General features: G+C 40.8%; 1 protein-coding gene across 2 annotated transcripts in view; it reads right to left on the reverse strand.

The window, feature by feature from the left end:
- Positions 1 to 18,585, reverse strand: part of LOC308402910 (receptor-type tyrosine-protein phosphatase delta-like) — a 421,888-nt gene that overhangs the window by 237,186 nt on the left and 166,117 nt on the right. For both annotated transcript variants that reach the window (XM_080892054.1, XM_080892053.1), the window contains exons 5-6: positions 16,088 to 16,160; positions 12,937 to 13,046 (exon numbers count right to left, since the gene is read on the reverse strand). The gene's annotated coding sequence lies outside the window, so the exon portion shown is untranslated. The remainder of the gene's footprint in view (positions 1 to 12,936; positions 13,047 to 16,087; positions 16,161 to 18,585) is intronic.

Raw genomic sequence — 18,585 nt, forward strand, 5'->3', positions numbered from 1 at the left:
TATTTAATGTGCGCGGAAGATTTTCTCAGGCTATTTTCCTGCTAAATGCATTAGCAGATGCTGCTGTGCCCATACAAGCCTGTGGACTAATATTCTTGTAAATGATTTGCTACTTATTTAACTAACATGGAGAAATGTGCTTTGGGTGGTTACAATAAAAATGAGCTGGTTCTGGGACATTTCTTTCTCTTTTTTTTGGATGAGTTTTAATTTGACTCATTATCTTTTGAAACATTATTGTAGAACTTTATAGCGGTCAAATGGGATGATTAGCAAAGATAATTGTGAATGTCACGAGCAAAGTAGTGTCTCTGCCCGACACTTATCACGCTGACTCAGAGGCAATTTTCCGTGTGAAAACCTCTTCTTTATTTGCAGAAGCTAAAGGAAACAAGCTAACCTGACATTTAGTTGCATTAAAAAAAAAGGTTTTCGGTTTTACGGTTCTTACATGTAAATTAACGTAATTACCCAGGTGAGGATATGGCTGGCCTCTACAAACTGACCTCATCACCGGTGTGTTTTGCCGGGTTCCTTCTTATCAGCTTTCTCTCTATACACGCCGGTCATGCTAATGAATCCACAAATTAAATTGTAGAACAGAGGAATATTAAGGCGCCTGGCATTTTGATGCCGGGGAGGAATACTCAATTAGGCCGGATTTGGCCTCCGTAATTATTACATTATAGCTAAGATAGCGTTCAATGGCAACAAATGCTCGGACGCACTCCGTTCTATGACGACGGCAATGGGCAAGCAAAGATGAAAATGCCGGCGCCGAAGAGTGAAAGGCTGCAGGGGAAAGAAAAAAAGAAAAAGGCAAGTGAGAAAGTGACAAGAAAGCTATCGCACGGGAGCCCCCGTCTGCAGCAGCCATATTTCATTACACAGCACTGAAGCTTAGGAGGCAATCAAGCATATTTAGCCATCCTCGTATTGCCGCACCACCCACCCCCCCAAAGCAATTATTACTCCCCAGTTTTTTACTGTGCTTTGCCATGGGGAAAATGAGCCGCAGTACTTATCAGCTCAATGCATACACAAGTGAGTGAGGCGGAGGACATGTAGGTATGCATATACTGTATATGTAAGTGTTTGTGCAAAAAAACCCCAAACAAACGCAAAAAATGGGCATGGGCAATGGTGGTGCTCAAAGTAGGTATTTGGGAGTGGAGTGCCGGCCACTCCAGAGCAATAGGTTACCTTCTTTCAATCCCATTAGCTCAGTAACATCAGCACATTTAGGTGCAGCGGGTGGAGCGAGAGGGGGGATACAGAGATAACCATAAACATGTCACCAAAAACGCATTGTTATTTGCATTCATATTGGAAAGAGCCAAATTGATGTGGGGTCAAACAAGGAAGGTGAGGGTTTATGACCTGTGCATAGCTCTGCTGTCAGCAGCTCTGATCTATCGGACCGGCCAGCCTTGTCAGTGCTTTACGCCTGATTATATTATCATGGCTGACGATCAATGGGGATGAATGATCGTTGGTCTGCGGAGAGGAGCAGAATGAACAAAGCAGAACGCAAAGAGTAGATTCTTTAGTAATACAGTGAATGGAAATGAATCCGCCTGGCTGAAGTCATCTAGTTAAGTGATGCATCGCATGCCAGTGCAACACAAAACACTTTCAAAATACTCTGGCTGTGTGTTGCTCTTGTATTCAGTAAGTGATTTTTTTTTCTTTCAGATTTTTTAGTAAAATGGCACAACTATGAAATTTAGGGGGGGAAAAAAGGAAAACCTTCACCATCCTGTGTGCCGGGTTTTGAGCAGCTAATATGCAGTCATTTGGGTGGTGCAGCCGCCAACTGCAGCATTAGTCCCCATCTGGGGACTTGTGTTTTGGTGAAAGTGCTTCTGCATTTGCGAGACTCTTCAGTTCTGGGCATCCTCCCCAAGTCCATAACTCAACGTCCCTCTATCACTCCCATGCGACTGGCTGTCATAATCATCGGCATTATGCTACCTCAATGGGCCTGATTTACAAGTCTGGACATCGCACCAGCTCTGCGCCAACGGGTAAACATGAGGCTGCTTGCTAGCGCCAAGCCTATTTTCTCCATACAACATTTAATGAGCATCAGAGACTGATATTCAACAGAGAAAAGTAGCTTGGATTTATATCTATACAAGATTGCAAACAAAGTCCTTAAAGAGGTTTTAGCTTTTTGTTTTGGAAAATGTGGGATTATCTTTGCTGCTGCGTAGGTATGAAATCATTTTGGACTGCACTTAGTGGGTGTTTTCATTAGAGATCATTTGACACTTGTTGGATTTATAGGGAAAATCAAACACTCATAAACGATGGTAGACTGTGTAGTATTAGATATATATAATCCATCCATCCATCCATTCGCTTCCACTTATCCTTTTCAGGGTCGCGGGGGTCGCTGGAGCCTATCCCCGCTGTCATAGGGCGAGAGGCGGGGTACACCCTGGACAGGTCGCCAGTCTGTCGCAGGGCCAACACACAGGGACAGACAACCATTCACACTCACTCGCACATTCACACCTAGTGGCAATTTGGATTATCCAATTAACCTATCCCCACAAGCTGCATGTCTTTGGACGGTGGGAGGAAGCCGGAGTACCCGGAGAGAACCCACGCAAACACGGGGAGAACATGCAAACTCCACACAGAAAGACCCCGGCCTGATGGTGGAATTGAACTCAGGACCTTCTTGCTGTGCGGCAACAGTGCTAACCACCGTGCTGCCTGATATATATAATATATGGACATATTAGATGTTTGCTTTGGTACATTCAGAGTAATTTGATCTTTATTTGTTTATCATATTCAAATGATAAAGCTTGTGGGCCCAAAATAGTCAGTCTCTTTACTGATTGGTCAAAACAACTCAACCCCAACTTGCACCTTGCATCAGTTAGGCTGATAGGTTGGGCCAAGGTCTCACCGTGGTTTCACCTGAAACCTCTGGTGGTAATGACCTGCACCTTTTTTCACAACTTGGCTCCTGCGACGATGCGATGATTAATAGTGGGTCAGCGAACACCTCCAAAGGAGCCAACTCCCAGTAGGGTTTAAATACCTGGGACTCTCCACCTTTTGGTTTTAGAACTGGAGAAGCCTCATCCTGTTAAATCCAGAATTGAATTCAAAATCCTGCTCCTCACATACAAGGTCTTAAATAATCAGGCCCCATCTTATCTTAATGACCTTGTAGTACCATATCACCCTATCAGAGCACTTCGCTCTCGCTCTGCAGGCCTACTTGTTGTTCCTAGAGTATTTAAAAGTAGAATGGGAGGCAGAGCCTTCAGTTTTCAGGCCCCTCTTCTGTGGAACCAGCTTCCAGTTTGGATTCAGGAGACAGACACTATCTCTACTTTTAAGATTAGGCTCCAAACTTTCCTTTTTGTTAAAGCATATAGTTAGGGCTGGACCAGGTGACCCTGAATCCTCCCTTAGTTATGCTGCAATAGACATGGGCTGCCGGGGATTCCCATGATGCATTGTGTTTTTCCTTTCCAGTCACCTTTCTCACTCACTATGTATTAACAGACCTCTCTGCATTGAATCATATCTGTTATTAATTTCTGTCTCTCTTCCACAGCATGTCTTTTATCCTGTCTTCCTTCTCTCACGCCAACCGGTCACAGCAGATGGCCCCACCCCTCCCTGAAACTGGTTCTGCCGGAGGTTTCTTCCTGTTAAAAGGGAGTTTTTCCTTCCCACTGTCGCCAAAGTGCTTGCTCATAGGGGGTCATATGAATGTTGGGTTTTTCTCTGTATCTATGAAGCACCTTGAGGCGACTTTTGTTGTGATTTGGCGCTATATAAATAAAATTGAATTGAATTGAATTCTTGGATGAAAGGTGATGCATATTTAAAAAATTTCAAAGTGATCGTGCTCAGAAGTTGATACAAACTTTCTGACATATGTATATGTATATATATATATATATATATATATATATATATATATATATATATATATATATATAGTCCTTTATCTTAATATAATGATTTTCTCTCTTTTCTAACTGAAATTAATTACGTGAACTCCACAGAAGATGATTAGAAAATTGAATTTCTTGCTGTTATTAAACGTCTTTTGCCTTTGATCTCGCTCTCCTTCTTGAGGCGTCACCTGGCCCTTTCTTTATCCCTCTCATTCATCCTCTATTATTATATTAGCCCATACTCATCCACATTTTGCACCTCCTAAGTGATAGGCCACATAAATCAATTTTTTTAATATATATATACACACACAATAACAGTTATATGCAGCTTCCAGACCGCTTGCTGATAGCTGCCATTTCTTATCACCGCAGCTGAATAAAGCAGCGTTATGAAGGCACTTTTGCTTGCTGTCTAAAGGGAGGCGACTGAGGGGAGAGAGGTGATGCATTTTTGTTCAAATTACTTAAGCTGCCTACAAAGCTTTCTGGTAAGTTGCAGGGTTATGAAAATTTACTATGAAGAGAAGGGACTCTTAGACAGAGGGGAAAACACAGTCTTTATGACACCTATCATGTGCATTCCTGTGGATTTTAATCATTCTGTTATGTAAAGATGCTGTCATTCCTGGCTTTGTGTGCTTTATTTATTTATTTTTTTTACCGTAAACTCAAGCTGCTCGATAAAATCAAGGAGCACACAGAGAAATTCACTCTGCTTCCTTACAACTCTGGCAGAGGTAATAGCAGCAAACGATGTCCAAAATGTGCGCATTCCTCTTGCACTCTGTCACGGGGAACATGCCGGTCCCACGGTTTCTTTTACCAAAAATATTTCTTGGAGGGCGTAATCCTGCCATCTGTGCTATTAATATGAAACTTATTATAAACAAGCTAATCAGGCTTGTTTGTTTTTCCTTTTGTTGAGCTTTAACATTCGCGCGGAAACGGGGCTCAGGTTGAAGCTGAGACGAGCTCTCGTTACAGTAAAAGCACACAGGTGTTACAAAGGCACGGAGAGCTCATCAGCACACAGCGTGATGCTGTGAGACCGTTTGATAGACAACAGCACAGCAGGAGAAAGAAGAGCGGAAGTGGGATTCAGAACTAAAGAGCCAAGAGACACTTTCTCTGTCTTGCTCTCAACTGCTCCCAGTGCAAGAGACACGGGCCGCTGCACAGACAGATGGCGAGGAGGTGTGTGTGTGTGTGTGTGTGTGTGTGTGTGTGTGTGTGTGTGTGTGTGTGTGTGTGTCTGCGCGCGTGAGTGAGTGTGAGTGGTGGGTGGTGACGCCATTCAGCTTTGTGCAAGTGTGAGAGAGGGAGCGCAAGAGATATAAGGGGCGAAAATGAAAGAGGAAAAAACACTGTAGAGGTGTGTGTGTGAGTGCTGACTTTCTCATGCAGCCATTAATCCATGATATATATATATATATGTATTTAAACACACACACACACACACCACATCCAAATAGCTTGCGTGTTTCATTACACCATCGATAAAAGTTCATTTGCGCTGTCACTTTGCATTCACCCGTCATACTGTGCAGAGACATAGCAAGTAATGAACCTCTCCTGATGATGAGAGGCACACCTACTGTGGGTGTGTTAAAAAAAAATCTGTATTGACAGACTGCCACCTACTGGATTTTACTGTAATTTCAATTGTACTATCACCCCATCTAATCTCCTTCTATACTGCATAAGCATGTAAACATGCATTTAACCTGTCACGTGCTACGCACATACATAAAGCTTCCCTGAAAGCAAGTCGCCCGACAACTAATTCAATATTTCTTTTTTCAATACAATCTTTAAAACTCAAGTTTGCTCTGGTGGTTTTCACATCTTCATGTTAGTTTTAGTTTGATTTATTTAGATGATTTGGGATTTTTTTTGTGAAATGAGAAAATGGAAAATGTAATGTAGATAATGTTTAATGTTTAGTTTTTCTTGGATTAAATAAAATGACTGCAACTTTTTGTCATTTGAAGATTGAGATTTAAAATAACTAGTTTGGCATCACGGTCAATCCTGATCGAGCGATTCAAAAACAATGTATTTCGTTTCATTTTTCATGCAAATGAGACTTTACTGAGTTATTAAATGGAAAGCAGTCATTCTAATGACGCAGGTGAATCACGCCTCCTCACGTGGAGGGACTTGGGGAAGGCTTGGAAGGCAAACGGTGATGTATAGCACCATCTTGTGGTTATATAATGCTGGATAAAGGCTGGCAACAAAAACACACTTTGGCTGAAAAATATCTGTCTGTGTAAGAATGATTCGGTTTGAAGTTTCATAGACAGTCCAAAGTCCTGAGATAGCATTCCCTTAACATGTGTATCCTGACGCACGTTTAGACTCTTCTTTCATTTCCTTTGGAGGTTGCAGTGGGATTAAGTATGCAGATTGTTTGCCGCACACGTTTACACTATGTTAACTAATGAAAGAAAAAGCTGAGATTATCCATTTGCATGACCAGTGATGCTGCAGCTCCATTTCTTCATGTTTTTCCTCTTTTTTTCCTTTTTTTTGCAAGCAAACAGTATGCGTGTGTTTAAGCCACATCTCAAAAAGCACCAGAACATTACCTGTCACAGGACTAAATGAGCAGCAGGTCCCATGAAACACCTCATCCATAACACCTCGAGACAAACCTGCGCATTGCATTAAACATGCGCACAGGCTCAGGGCTTTTGCAAAATTCTGCCTTTTTTCTCCACAGAGAATAAGACGAATCTCCCATGTTCGCTTCCTCATAATCACAATACAAATGCGATATTTAAGAATGAGCATTTCAATCACGACAAGTGAGGCAACGGGACTTATGAATGTGCTGTATTTAAGAAAGTAATTTGGAGGTTATCGGAAATTGTCGCTAATCATTTAATAATGCACCTTTTTAGTATTCTCCTGATCCACTGTGGTCACTGCTTCAATCTCTAATCCAGTCTGCTTGTGGCTTAGTAGAGATTTGTCCTGAGAAACCGCTAGCTGCTATCTGACATGAAACAGATTTGATCCATACTGCACTGCATATCTGTCTTTTTCAGACAGCCAGTATCCAAAAGAAATATGTCAGCAGACTGGGGATTATGCATTGCTGCTAATCACCAACCTGCCCAACATATCTTTGGTTTGACAATCCAAAAGTCATCCCCTCCCCCCTTTTTTCCATTTCGAATTTTCGAATTTTGATCTTTGTTTAACCTCATTGTGCTGGTACAATCAGCTGTGTTAACTATCGACTTCATGCTCCGCCGGGTTACGTGATTATCTTGTGCAAATGAAAAGTGATTTAGCAGGAAAAATCCGAACATGGAGTAATTTCACATCCCTGTTCTACTGATGTTGAGCAAATAGACTCATCATCATCACCACCATCATCGTCGCCATCCAGATTTGCTCTTCTGAGAGCGAGAACGTGAGGGTGGCACACTTTATTCGCTTCGGGGATCACCATCTATCTAAGCATCATGAAGCTGATCACCAAGGGAAATAGTTTGTCTCTCATTCCTGCCTCCTGTAAATGTTGACTAGCTAACGCCGCTGTGCCTCATGTGTACAGAAAAAGAAGAAAAAAAATGATAATACAGGAAAAAAAAAAGTGGAACTTCATTAACTTTTCCTCTTTTTTTTGTCTACCACCTGCTGTGTGCACTTTCATTGTTATTTACACCCTTTTAGCTAACTGGATATTGCTGAGTCTGGCCAAATGTAAGCACACAACCTGTGGGATGAATGTGATGGATTTCTGGTATCACTGGTCTTTATTTGTGGTGTGACTATAACCACAATTCCCCAGTCACAGCTTATTGCAGGGTGAAGCTGAGCGAGATATACTCCGCGGCTGGCACGAAGCCACTGGACTTTGTAATAATTCATTGGCCAAAAAGCCCTCCATGTACTCACTGTGCAATATTTATACCCCACTGAATGTATTTCTTCAGCTACATCACCGCGCAGGCTTGGGTCAGGGATTTTCTCTCCTCAAAACGGGTTCTAGTATATCAGATGCTGGTTAAATGTGGGAAATGACACTAGGAATTCACACTCTGGCTGCTTACAATGCTGCACAGCTGGTAGCTGTTAAAATTGTTTTATGCTTTGTTGTGTTGCAGCGCCAACATCTAAAACACTGTATGTAGTTTTTTCTCTTCCTGACAATACAACTAAGTTAAAGAGATGAAAATGATGATGCTGTGTAAATATGCAATAGCTTGTTTTTTATGTCAGGTTGCTGTAAGCCTGTAATCTTGTATTCATCGCTGACAGCTTGTTGTGATATCCTTGCATAGGTACTATGATACTCTACAGTACCTCATTTATTTAAGGTTTTAGTTAGTCCTTTCTTTGTTTTGTTTTCTTATTTTCTCATGTATTTTTTTTCGTTCTCTGGTTCTGCCGGAGGTTTCTTCCTGTTAAAAGGGAGTTTTTCTTTCCCACCGTTGCCAAAGTGCTTGCTCATAGGGGGTCATATGATTGTTGGGTTTTCTCTGTATGTTTTGCACCCCACTTTGCAGTTATTTATTTGTCATGTATGATTTTCGTTCCACTTCTCACGTGTACACCACTTTGTGTTGGTCTTTCACGTGGAATTCCAATAAAATTGATTCATGTTTGTGGCTGTAATGTGACAAAATGTGGAAAAGTTCAAGGGGGCCGAATACTTTTGCAAGCAACTGTATTATTGTAGGGTCTACCTTACAATATAAAGCGCCTTGAGGCGACTGTTGTTGTTATTTGGTGCTATATAAATAAAACTGAATTGAATTGAAAGGTGATTCACACACAATGTAAACATCTTACATTGTGATTTAAAAAAAAAAAAAAAGCCTTTTCTGCTGTTGATGAGGCTGAACGGACACAAGACATTTATTGAAACATCACAACAATACACCAACTAGGCTGGCTAAGCATTTGACCTTGACCTTTTCTGTTCATGCCCAAGGTCAAAGCTGACCTTGAAAAACAATTGCAAGAAACCATATTAACTGATCTTTTATATGACTATGGAGAGGGCTGTACAACACAGTGTTTATTTTTTCAGTACAAAACCCTAAGACATCACAATGATGACATAAAGTTTCACATAATGACATAGTAATTGAGAAATCTGCAAGCTTTTTACAGCTTGAACAGGCAAAGGATTTCAGACAGCTCTGCTCTAATCATATTTGTAAAATTAATAAAATAGACCATATTAGAAGTAATGCTTCAAGGTCATAGGTCAAAGGTTAGGATCACATGAATTTGGGGTGGCCGTCGCTCAGGTGGTAAAGCAGGTCACCTGCTACTCGGACGTTTGGTGGCTTGATCCCCGTCTGCCAAATATCCTTGGGCAACATACTAACCCCAAGTTACTCTCTGATGCATCCATCTGAGTTTGAATGTGTGTAAATGGTAAATAGAAAAAAGTGCTTATGCGAATGAGTGTGAAAACATGAATGAGGCAAGTTAGTAAAGCACTTTGAGTGCTTGGAAAAAGTAGAAAAGCGCTATTTAAGACTGGTCCATTTAGCATTAGGAAAAGGCTTTAGTTTCCACTGGATCGTCTTCAAACTTTAAGCAATATAACAGTGACTGGGAGACATAAGCACTTCCTTGAGCTCCTTAAAACATATGTTTTCATTACAACATTACATGACTTCATATTGAAACCAAAAGATTAATATACTACACTAGATTTCCATTAACAATGCTGACATCAGCACAAATGTTCTATGAAAACAGTGCAGACGTCACTATTGGGGGTTTCAGTATTACGAATGATGACATCAGCATAAATAACATCAGTTTTAGTATTGCTGTTCCCTGTCGGGGATAGTTAGCTCTCTGAGTGCTCTCGTCTTTATCTGTGTCTTTGTTTGTTTCTTTTTCTGTTTACTCCTTCTAGACTACTGAGAGCTCAACAACCAGGCCTGGCACACAACTACATCTTAGGCTTCAGTAGTTCTTATCTATATCAGATATTATGGTCATTATATTGCCCGAGTCATTGTTTTTTTTCTGTGTTGAATTATGACATAGTTAATATTCATTTTAGATGTTAAGCAGACTTTCTGTGTTACGTTTGCATTTTTGCAGTATGTACAAAGCTGATTAAACCAACTTTATGCTGATTATGCACAACTTTTCACGTACTTGTTATCAGCCTTAAATCACTAAATCTTGTCCCATTTCACATATTCGGTCGTTAAGTCTGACGTCACTAGCCGTGTCCGGGCCTAAACTCCGCTGCAGGTCCATATATCAAACGATCACTATGGCATTACTGAGAGTTGAAAAACTGTCTAAAGTCTTTCATCTGTAATAAAATGATCAGCGTTCTGCTCTACCAGGTGTAACAATTGAGTTTAACATCCAGGCATCCATGAAAACGGAATTTATGACATTTAATGGGGTTAGAAGTTAGCAGGAAGTTAGCTCGCTAGCTTCTATCTAAATACAATATAACATGTCCTGACTGCGGGTTTTGGAAACAAATTAAAACGTACAACTCTGTTATCACTTCCAACATAAATGAAGACAGAAAACTAAACAACAGTGATGTTTGTAGGGTTACTGAAGTTTGGCTAGCTGGTATATAATGATGTGCTACGTGACCACTAGCGACACAGCTATGTTAGCATAATATAAACAAGCTAACTTTTTTTCCACTCGATAAAAGTTAACGTGAGTGTTCTCGGTGGTCAGGAACAAATGTAATCGCATGGCAGGATGCTGTAAAAGGACCAAACTTCAGCCAGGAGAACAACTGAGATAATCCATCCACAATACGAGGTTAGCCATTCATATACTGCTGCATGGGCTGGGCTGTAGTTACATCCTAAGGTTTTAAAAACTGAGCTTAAATAAATGATTAGCGGTAATAAAAGCCGAGGGAGGTCAACAGGGATCACTGACTGTTTTAGGAGCTTTTTGAGATTAAATAGAAGAAAATACATAACATTAAACATGTTAACAACACAAAAACCCTATTAAACGCAGACTACTTTAGGCCCGGAAGTAGGGCTGGGCCATATTATACCGTTCACGGTAATACCGGTATAATGTTAGGCAACGATAGGAAAATGAAATATCGCGATAGAATGGGAGTAAAACGCGCGTGCGCAGTGCCTTTGTTTTCATACGCACATGGCCGATTGTTGAGTGAAACAGATGAACCAGAATTGGTTTGTAAAAATGGTGCAACTTCCGTGATGTGGAACTGGTTTGATGTTTGTCCATCAGATACACAACAAAGCACATTTTTTGCAGAACATGCAAGCGGCCGTTGTTATTGTCATATTTGTCGGACTAAGATGCTCTTAAATCTGGGAGTAATCTGGGTCCTAAACTCCGTATGCTTCAGGTCAAACAACACTGCAGCATCACTTAGAGTTAAAAACTGTCTAAATTCTTTCATCTTTAATAAAACGATCAGCATTGCTGCTTTACCAGGTGTAACTATGAAGTTTAACTTCCAGGCATCCATGAAAACAAAAGTTATTACATTTAACGGAGTTAGAAGTTAGCAGGAAGCTAGCGGAAGTTAGCTCGCTAGTTACCTAAGCATGATATTGCATGTTCTGACTGAGAGATTTCTGAAAAAAATCAAACGTACAGCTCTGCTATCACTTCCAACATAAATGAAGACAGGAAACTAAACAGCAGTGACATTTGTAGGGTTACTGAAGTTGGGCTAGCTGGTATATAATGATGTGCTACGTGATCGCTAGCGACACAGCTATGTTAGCATAACATAAACAGTGAAGCTGGAGGACGAACACTAACACTTTTCCACTTATAAAAGTTAACGTGAAGGTTCTTCATGGTTAGAGACAAATGCAATCGCATGGCAGGATGCTGTAAACGGACCAAACTTCAGTCAGGAGAACAACTGAGATAATCCATCCACAATACGAGGTTAGTCATTAATATACTGCAACAACATGGGAATAGAGCAGCTGCCAGAGAATTCAACATTAATGAATCAATGGTACAGAAGTGGAGGAAGCAAGAAGAATGAGTTTAATCAAGTTTGATTTATCTGACTGCTTTGTTTCGCTTAATGTGCCTTATAATCCCGTGCACCTTATGGTCCGAAAAATGCGTACTGCACACTGCAGTTTAATGTTGCAAAGCACCTCTTTTTAACTTCAGTGGATATTATACATGGTTATGCTCAGGATATGTCAGCCCATTTCTACTGGAAATGCCTTTTGGTTAAACTTTCAGCAAGGAATTTGCATTTGCACTGTTACGTTTTTATAAAGCTTTAATGTACACAAAAACCAGCTTCTTGTTTAAGTGAAAATAAATGGAAGGTTGTCTTTTTGCGCTAGTAATGTTGTGGAGTTGTATTTTGTCTCGCATCAATTATATCGTCGGTTATATCGTTATCGCAAATTTTCAAATATATATCGTGATAAATATTTTTGGCCATATCGCCCTGCTCTACCCGGAAGTAGGATTCATCATGTCATCACTTAACGACAGAATATTTTAAAGTAACTGTTTTCAAATTGTTTTCATTGTGAGAAATATGTGTAGCCATACATTGTAGTAAAACTTTTAGTGTCTTAAAATGCAGGAGTAAAAGAGTTTAGGCTAATTCTTCAAACATTTTGTAGTTTTCTTTAAAGATTCAGATGTACTTTATATCATTTTAAATAAAAAGTTCAAGTGTACTCTGTATGTTCTGTAACGAATAACACAAAAAATGAGCACATGAGAAAAATTAGCAAAAAAATAACCTTATCATATTCCTCCTTTTATACTTTTCAAATGCCACAACTCAATTAAAAACAAAGTCAATGACGTGGTGTGGAGAGCTTCTGCTGCAGTTTTATCCATTAGCAGCTTAAAGTTGTGAGAGCGATTCTTCTGCTTCTTTTATCATTAAGATGAATGACAACGAACTAATTGAAAAGTGAGCTGACAAAAAGGTTAGGTTTAATATAGAAAATCCAAAAACAGATGCCCTTGCATGAACTGAAAGAACATTTATCCGACTCACCGAGTAATGAGGCTTCTTTGGTGGGATCACGCAGGTGCCAACATGCTGCCCGATGCTGCGGTTTTACCTCACCGACACACCAGTGAAATTAATGCCCCCTTTGCCCCCACCTAGAAGATGAGATAGTAACTGAGATAAGAATACAAACCACATGAGTGTGTGCATATAGCCTGCCAGGCTGACTCTGTCTATTCTTTATTAGCAAAAGGAATCGGTGGATAATTCTAATATTAGCATCACTTTCATGTACTATTTTCAACAATGCGAGCAGTTACATACGGAAGAAGCAGAAAATAATATATATATTTATATACGTATATAAATATGTTTGATATAATCAGATTTTCTTTGTTCACTTTAAAACTGTAAAACATCGTCTCCAGCTTACAGCTTTTTTTGTAACCCACTATTTTAATATTGCAAACAAAATGATGAAAGAAACCTGAAGGTGCACATAAGAAAGCCGTAAAAACAAATCTATGGTGACTGTATCTTCAAATTCATCAAGTGCATCATCAATAAACATATAAATTCACATCTGGTAGGAATATGCACATTAAGAAAAGAGCATGCAAATGAACATAGCTATGTTTAATTTTCATTTGAATTTTGCAGATTAATGTTGGCCAAAAGAAAAAACGTTGTACTACCTTTAGGCTCGTAATGATTACCCCAGGTCAATCTGAAAGACTCCACTTTGCATCTAAGTGGCTTCCTCTTAGTGTTATTAGAAAAATACCCATCTCGTTTTTCAACTCGTGATGCTCTATTTGCATAGAATTAACCTCTCAAAAGACATTTTAAAGGCAGGCTTAAGCTGACGTGCCTCTGGAATATCTTACGTGCATTTGCATAACGTCTGCCTCCTGCTCAGGTGATAAAGCAGTGCTAAGCTGGATTACAGTATTTGGTTCTGTAAGTGTGTGGGTGTGGGTGTAAGACTGCGTACCTGCTGGTGTACCTGAATATGTGCTGGAAACAGGATTTTTTTCTTTCTTTCTGTTTTGGCATGCCTACCAATTGCCAGCAGGGCCAAAGAGAACACTTTGCTATGCCTGACTGACATGCTACTCATGTGACCTCATGAAAGTACAAATCCCTTCAAGCAGTGTAATAAATCATTGGAGCCAGGTCTGGCCCACAACACTTGGATGGATGCACACACACACACACAGTGCCAACCATGATATAATATACTGAAGCCAGTTTAGTCTTAAACGCTACACCTACTTTTGTATCCTTGACAATTTAACCTGCTCCAAAAGAGCTTAAACCTACCCATCTAACAGTTTGTGCCAAAACACAAAAATAAAGACTACTTTTGTATTTTGCAACAAAAAGCTATTTTAGTATTAGAGCCACGTCAATGACGCAGTAAAAGCCAGCAACACTGTACAGTTTTAAGTGATTCGGTTGTTTAATACTCCAAAGACGCATCATTTTTCAGTGCTAACGGGTCACTTCACAGGTACTGTAAGCACTATGAGGAAGTAGACTTCCTACTTTCAGGAAACTTTTTTTCTTCTCGGCTGCTATTTTAAACCAGGTCACCTGCTACTGCTGTGAATTCCACTTTATATAACACGACTCCATCTGACAGGCGTAGGGCACCTATGTACCCGCAGTTCTTGGTAAAAATGCATTACAGCATCTTTTTAACAACAGTGCCCCTAATGTTTTTTTTTCTTCCCTGAAAAGAAACAGCAAATTCGATTTAAATTTAATGACTTAATGGCTCTTAAACAGGGCACTCGAATGGCTTCCAACAGTAGCGAAGCGTGATAGTGACAACTCTGCTCCTGTCATTGACGCAAAGTTAGCCTTCCTCACTTATCTGTATTTAACTGTCTTTGCCTAGCCTTTCCACGCATGTCGCATTTGTCGTTAATTTGAATCAGTGTGCCACCTGCGCCTCCTGCCAATTTTTTTTACAAATGCTCCCGGTAATTACAACAAGGCATTGAGTAGCATCCGAAGCCTTGTTGAAAAAGATCTTTCATTCTTAGTGCCTGCGATCTCATTTAACACACTTAGGGATATATGTGATGCTGCCAGCAGGGACAGGAAATAAAAATGAGGGTCTCAATCCTCCTTAAGAACTGAGCGTGTGATAATTTGATCTCAACACGCTTCCCCTACGAGTGTATTTGATGAGTTCATTGGAAATCCTGTGGACATGTGGAAGAATGTTCTGGTGTGCGCTGGCCTCTGCCCGGGGAGCAGTAACTCAGAGCAACACAAACGCTCCAATTACAGCTGCACCCGCAAGTCCTCCGGGGGAAACCACGGGACTGTTCATTGATCTGAAAAACACCGCTGTGATAGAGGGTAAAACTTGGCTTCATTTCCAAAGGACATGAACTGTACTTTTAATTATCCCAGCTGGAACGTTATTATGATGATGATAATGAGAGAGACATCATGATTTAGCCGAGGACAGTTCGGCGTTTGCAGTTGTGGGAACTTTAGTTAGTGCAGATTAAAGCGTTAGTGTCACGACACGGCTTTACAGCATAATTATACACTGCAATAACGCTATTTTAATACGGCAGGTGATTCTGAAGATTCAGGGTGTTTGCAGGAGCAAATATAGTGAGAGGTGTGAACAGCGTGCATCACACAGTCTTCATATGAGAACAGCTTTGCTCTTAAAACTGTAGAGTAGCAGCAGTGGAGATCCCTGTACTGCAGAGGGCACCGTTAGCATGCTTTGTGTGTCATCAGCCCAACATGGTAGCCTACTGACAGCATGAGTGGAATTAATCTCAAGCTGTTATTGAATAAAACTGCCTTTGCAAAGGCACTCATTTATTTTTCTATAGTTTGTGCAACATTCATCCCGATTCATAATAAAAGTCAGACAAAGAAGAAAAATATTATCTACAAGTGAGCAATGCATCATGTCCTGACATGTATTCTACCTTTATCTTAATCCATACTAACATCATTTATTTGTCTGACCCCTGATTTGATTTCTGTGGGCTGACATTATTATTCTCCTGCACTGCTGACATTTGAACGCTGGAGGTAGAAAAAAAAAGAAATCCCCCAGTGGAGTGGCTGTCATCAGTGGAGTTTCTCAGATTAAATAACACAATTGTAGGGTTTGAGTTTTTGTTGTTGTTGTTGTTTTCTTTTTTTTCAATCTTACCCGTTTGGAATAATCAGCTGCGATTGCTGCCTCGGACCAGAGCGACGAAAGAACAGAACTCCTCCGAATTTCCCTGCGGGTAAAGAGACAAAGAGGTCAGGACGTGTCACGCTTTAGTCCATTCACCACTAAACACTTACATCGGTGTACCGAACGCCAGTGCTGAGTTTGCATACAGAGTCACCGCACCGAGGTGAACGGAGACGAGCATGAGCTGGCACACACTGTAGTGTCTTCGCGCTGATGCGTTATCACCGCAGCCCTATTAGGTTTGTAAACATGCTTCATGCACTTTGAGAAAATGACTTTCCATTGTGCATAATGAGAGCTGCTAAAAATAAAACTCCTGCATGAATGCTGACAGTGTCTGCACCTTTTGCTGAAGACAGGATGGCAGGATGTTTGGTTATGTCTGCTTGGAAGTAATAATTTCTGACAGTGCCTTGTTTTAAAAAGCGTGCAAGAAAGCATAAGTATATGCTTGACACACACACACACACACACACACACACACACACACACACACACACACACACACACACACACACACACACACACACAAACACAGCCAGTTATAATGACATAGTGCATGTAATTGGGGCTTTAATTGAATGTGGTTTCAGGTTGTGTTGTGAAAAGGGACACAATATCCAAGCAGTATAAAGGCTGATTTTCATTCTTAGGTAGAGGCATAAATATTAAGTCGTCTACGTTTGCTTCAGTTAAGTAAAACACGTGCCCTTGAGATTGTCTGACTACCCTCAGATGTCACAGTGGCACAGGTGATTGACAGATCTCTGGCTGCGTTTGCCTCCCGTGGAGAAAAAAACAAAAAAAAAAACACCCCACACGGATAACTGGATGTTGGACACCGCAGCACAAACTACCTCCCCTATCCGCTGTCTTCAAGCAATCTTCAAAGCGCCACAAACGTGAATCTCGCTTGACTTTCTGCATCTGCAAACCTACTTCACATCATTTTTTTTCTTCCCCACACCCACTTTGCCGAAGCACTTGATATGCAAAAATCATATGTTTACTTTTGAGATCAAAGTTTCTTTCTCCCTCCCCTTCTCCATTTTTCACCCCATCTAAAAATGGACCCGTTTCATTATGCAAGCCAACAAAGAGCAGCGTCTGCTCGAGCAGCCCATTCCAAGCATACTGATTAATTAGCTTGTATAATTAGCTTAATGATTTAGAGAAACATGGCCAAGGCCACCCAAGTAGCTATGCTAATGGACCCCTGTCTACAGCAATTAAAATGCCCATAACTTAACAATGGTGGTGTAGAAGTCCACATAAGAGCTGTTGAGGAAAAAAAAGTAGTTGCAGTAATCAATGCAAGCATCACGTTAGCTGGCGCTGTGGTAATGAATACCTTTGCACTTATCAAATTGTGAAATTGTGTTGCAAGAGTAGCATTTGTACACATGCGGACACCGCTGGAACTCTAAGCGCTAATGAAGTGTTCTCATTTGTCTCTATGATGATTAGTTTTAGCGCCGGCGGTACACTTGGTGCATTTATACTGCAAATTAGTCCAGAAATGTGTTGCAAGACGCTGAAAATGTGAACCCTTCTCTGGTGTCACGCAGAGCAAATTTATCGTCCGTCTGCCTTATTACGCCTTTCTATACAATTTCTGTCTGCCAGTTATGCTAACTCCGTCCCTGTGTGAGCACATACTGGAAAGTGAGTGAGTTAGGACATGCAGTTGTGGACTTTATAGTTTCCATTAAATGTGAGTCAAACCAGACAGTATCTCTGCTCTCTGACAGTAGCATCAGCATTCCTGGCTATACTTCAGACATAAATCGCCCATTTATGACCTTCCCCCTGAACAGTAACCAACAGAGACACCAGCTCGTCTCATAAAACCACCAGAATGTTGAACGAGAGAGAGAGAGGTGAAGACATCACTTCCATCGATACACGGCTTCGAAAATGCCAGTCAAGTGGGAGCAGTTAGAAAAAAAAAAGAAAATCAAATTCCTATTTGTATATTCTTTTAGTGCTATGACTGAATGCTGGAAAGATCTCACCTAGTCATAAATGAGTGGTAATACACTACGCACTGTGCCGCTGACAAAGCGAAAGGAATCACGGCGCCATCGAGCTTGTATAAGCAGAGCAGGAAATGGACTGGGTATGGAGGGTGAGCTCAGAGTTTGTTGCAATATTACTCTAAAACAAGTTCAGAGCTTCTGGCACCAAGATTGTCATGGTCGGCTGTGTGGCAGGCAGGATGAGGACCCAATCGCAAAACTCACGGACTCAAGGGATGAACTCAAAAGGCAGCTTTATTGCTGACAAGATGACAGGAAAATACAAAACTTAAACTGGGCACAATAAACTAATACTTGGAGAGAGACACAGGGAAATCCACGCAGCATGAGGGAGACTACGACACAGAACTGAGGGAGACGCAGACATAAATACACAGAGGGTTAACGAGGGAAGTGGGAGCACACGGGGAACACAGCTGACACAGATAA

The sequence above is a fragment of the Rhamphochromis sp. 'chilingali' genome, assembly GCF_963969265.1.
Source record: "Rhamphochromis sp. 'chilingali' genome assembly, chromosome: 1".
Lineage (NCBI taxonomy): Eukaryota > Metazoa > Chordata > Actinopteri > Cichliformes > Cichlidae > Rhamphochromis > Rhamphochromis sp. 'chilingali'.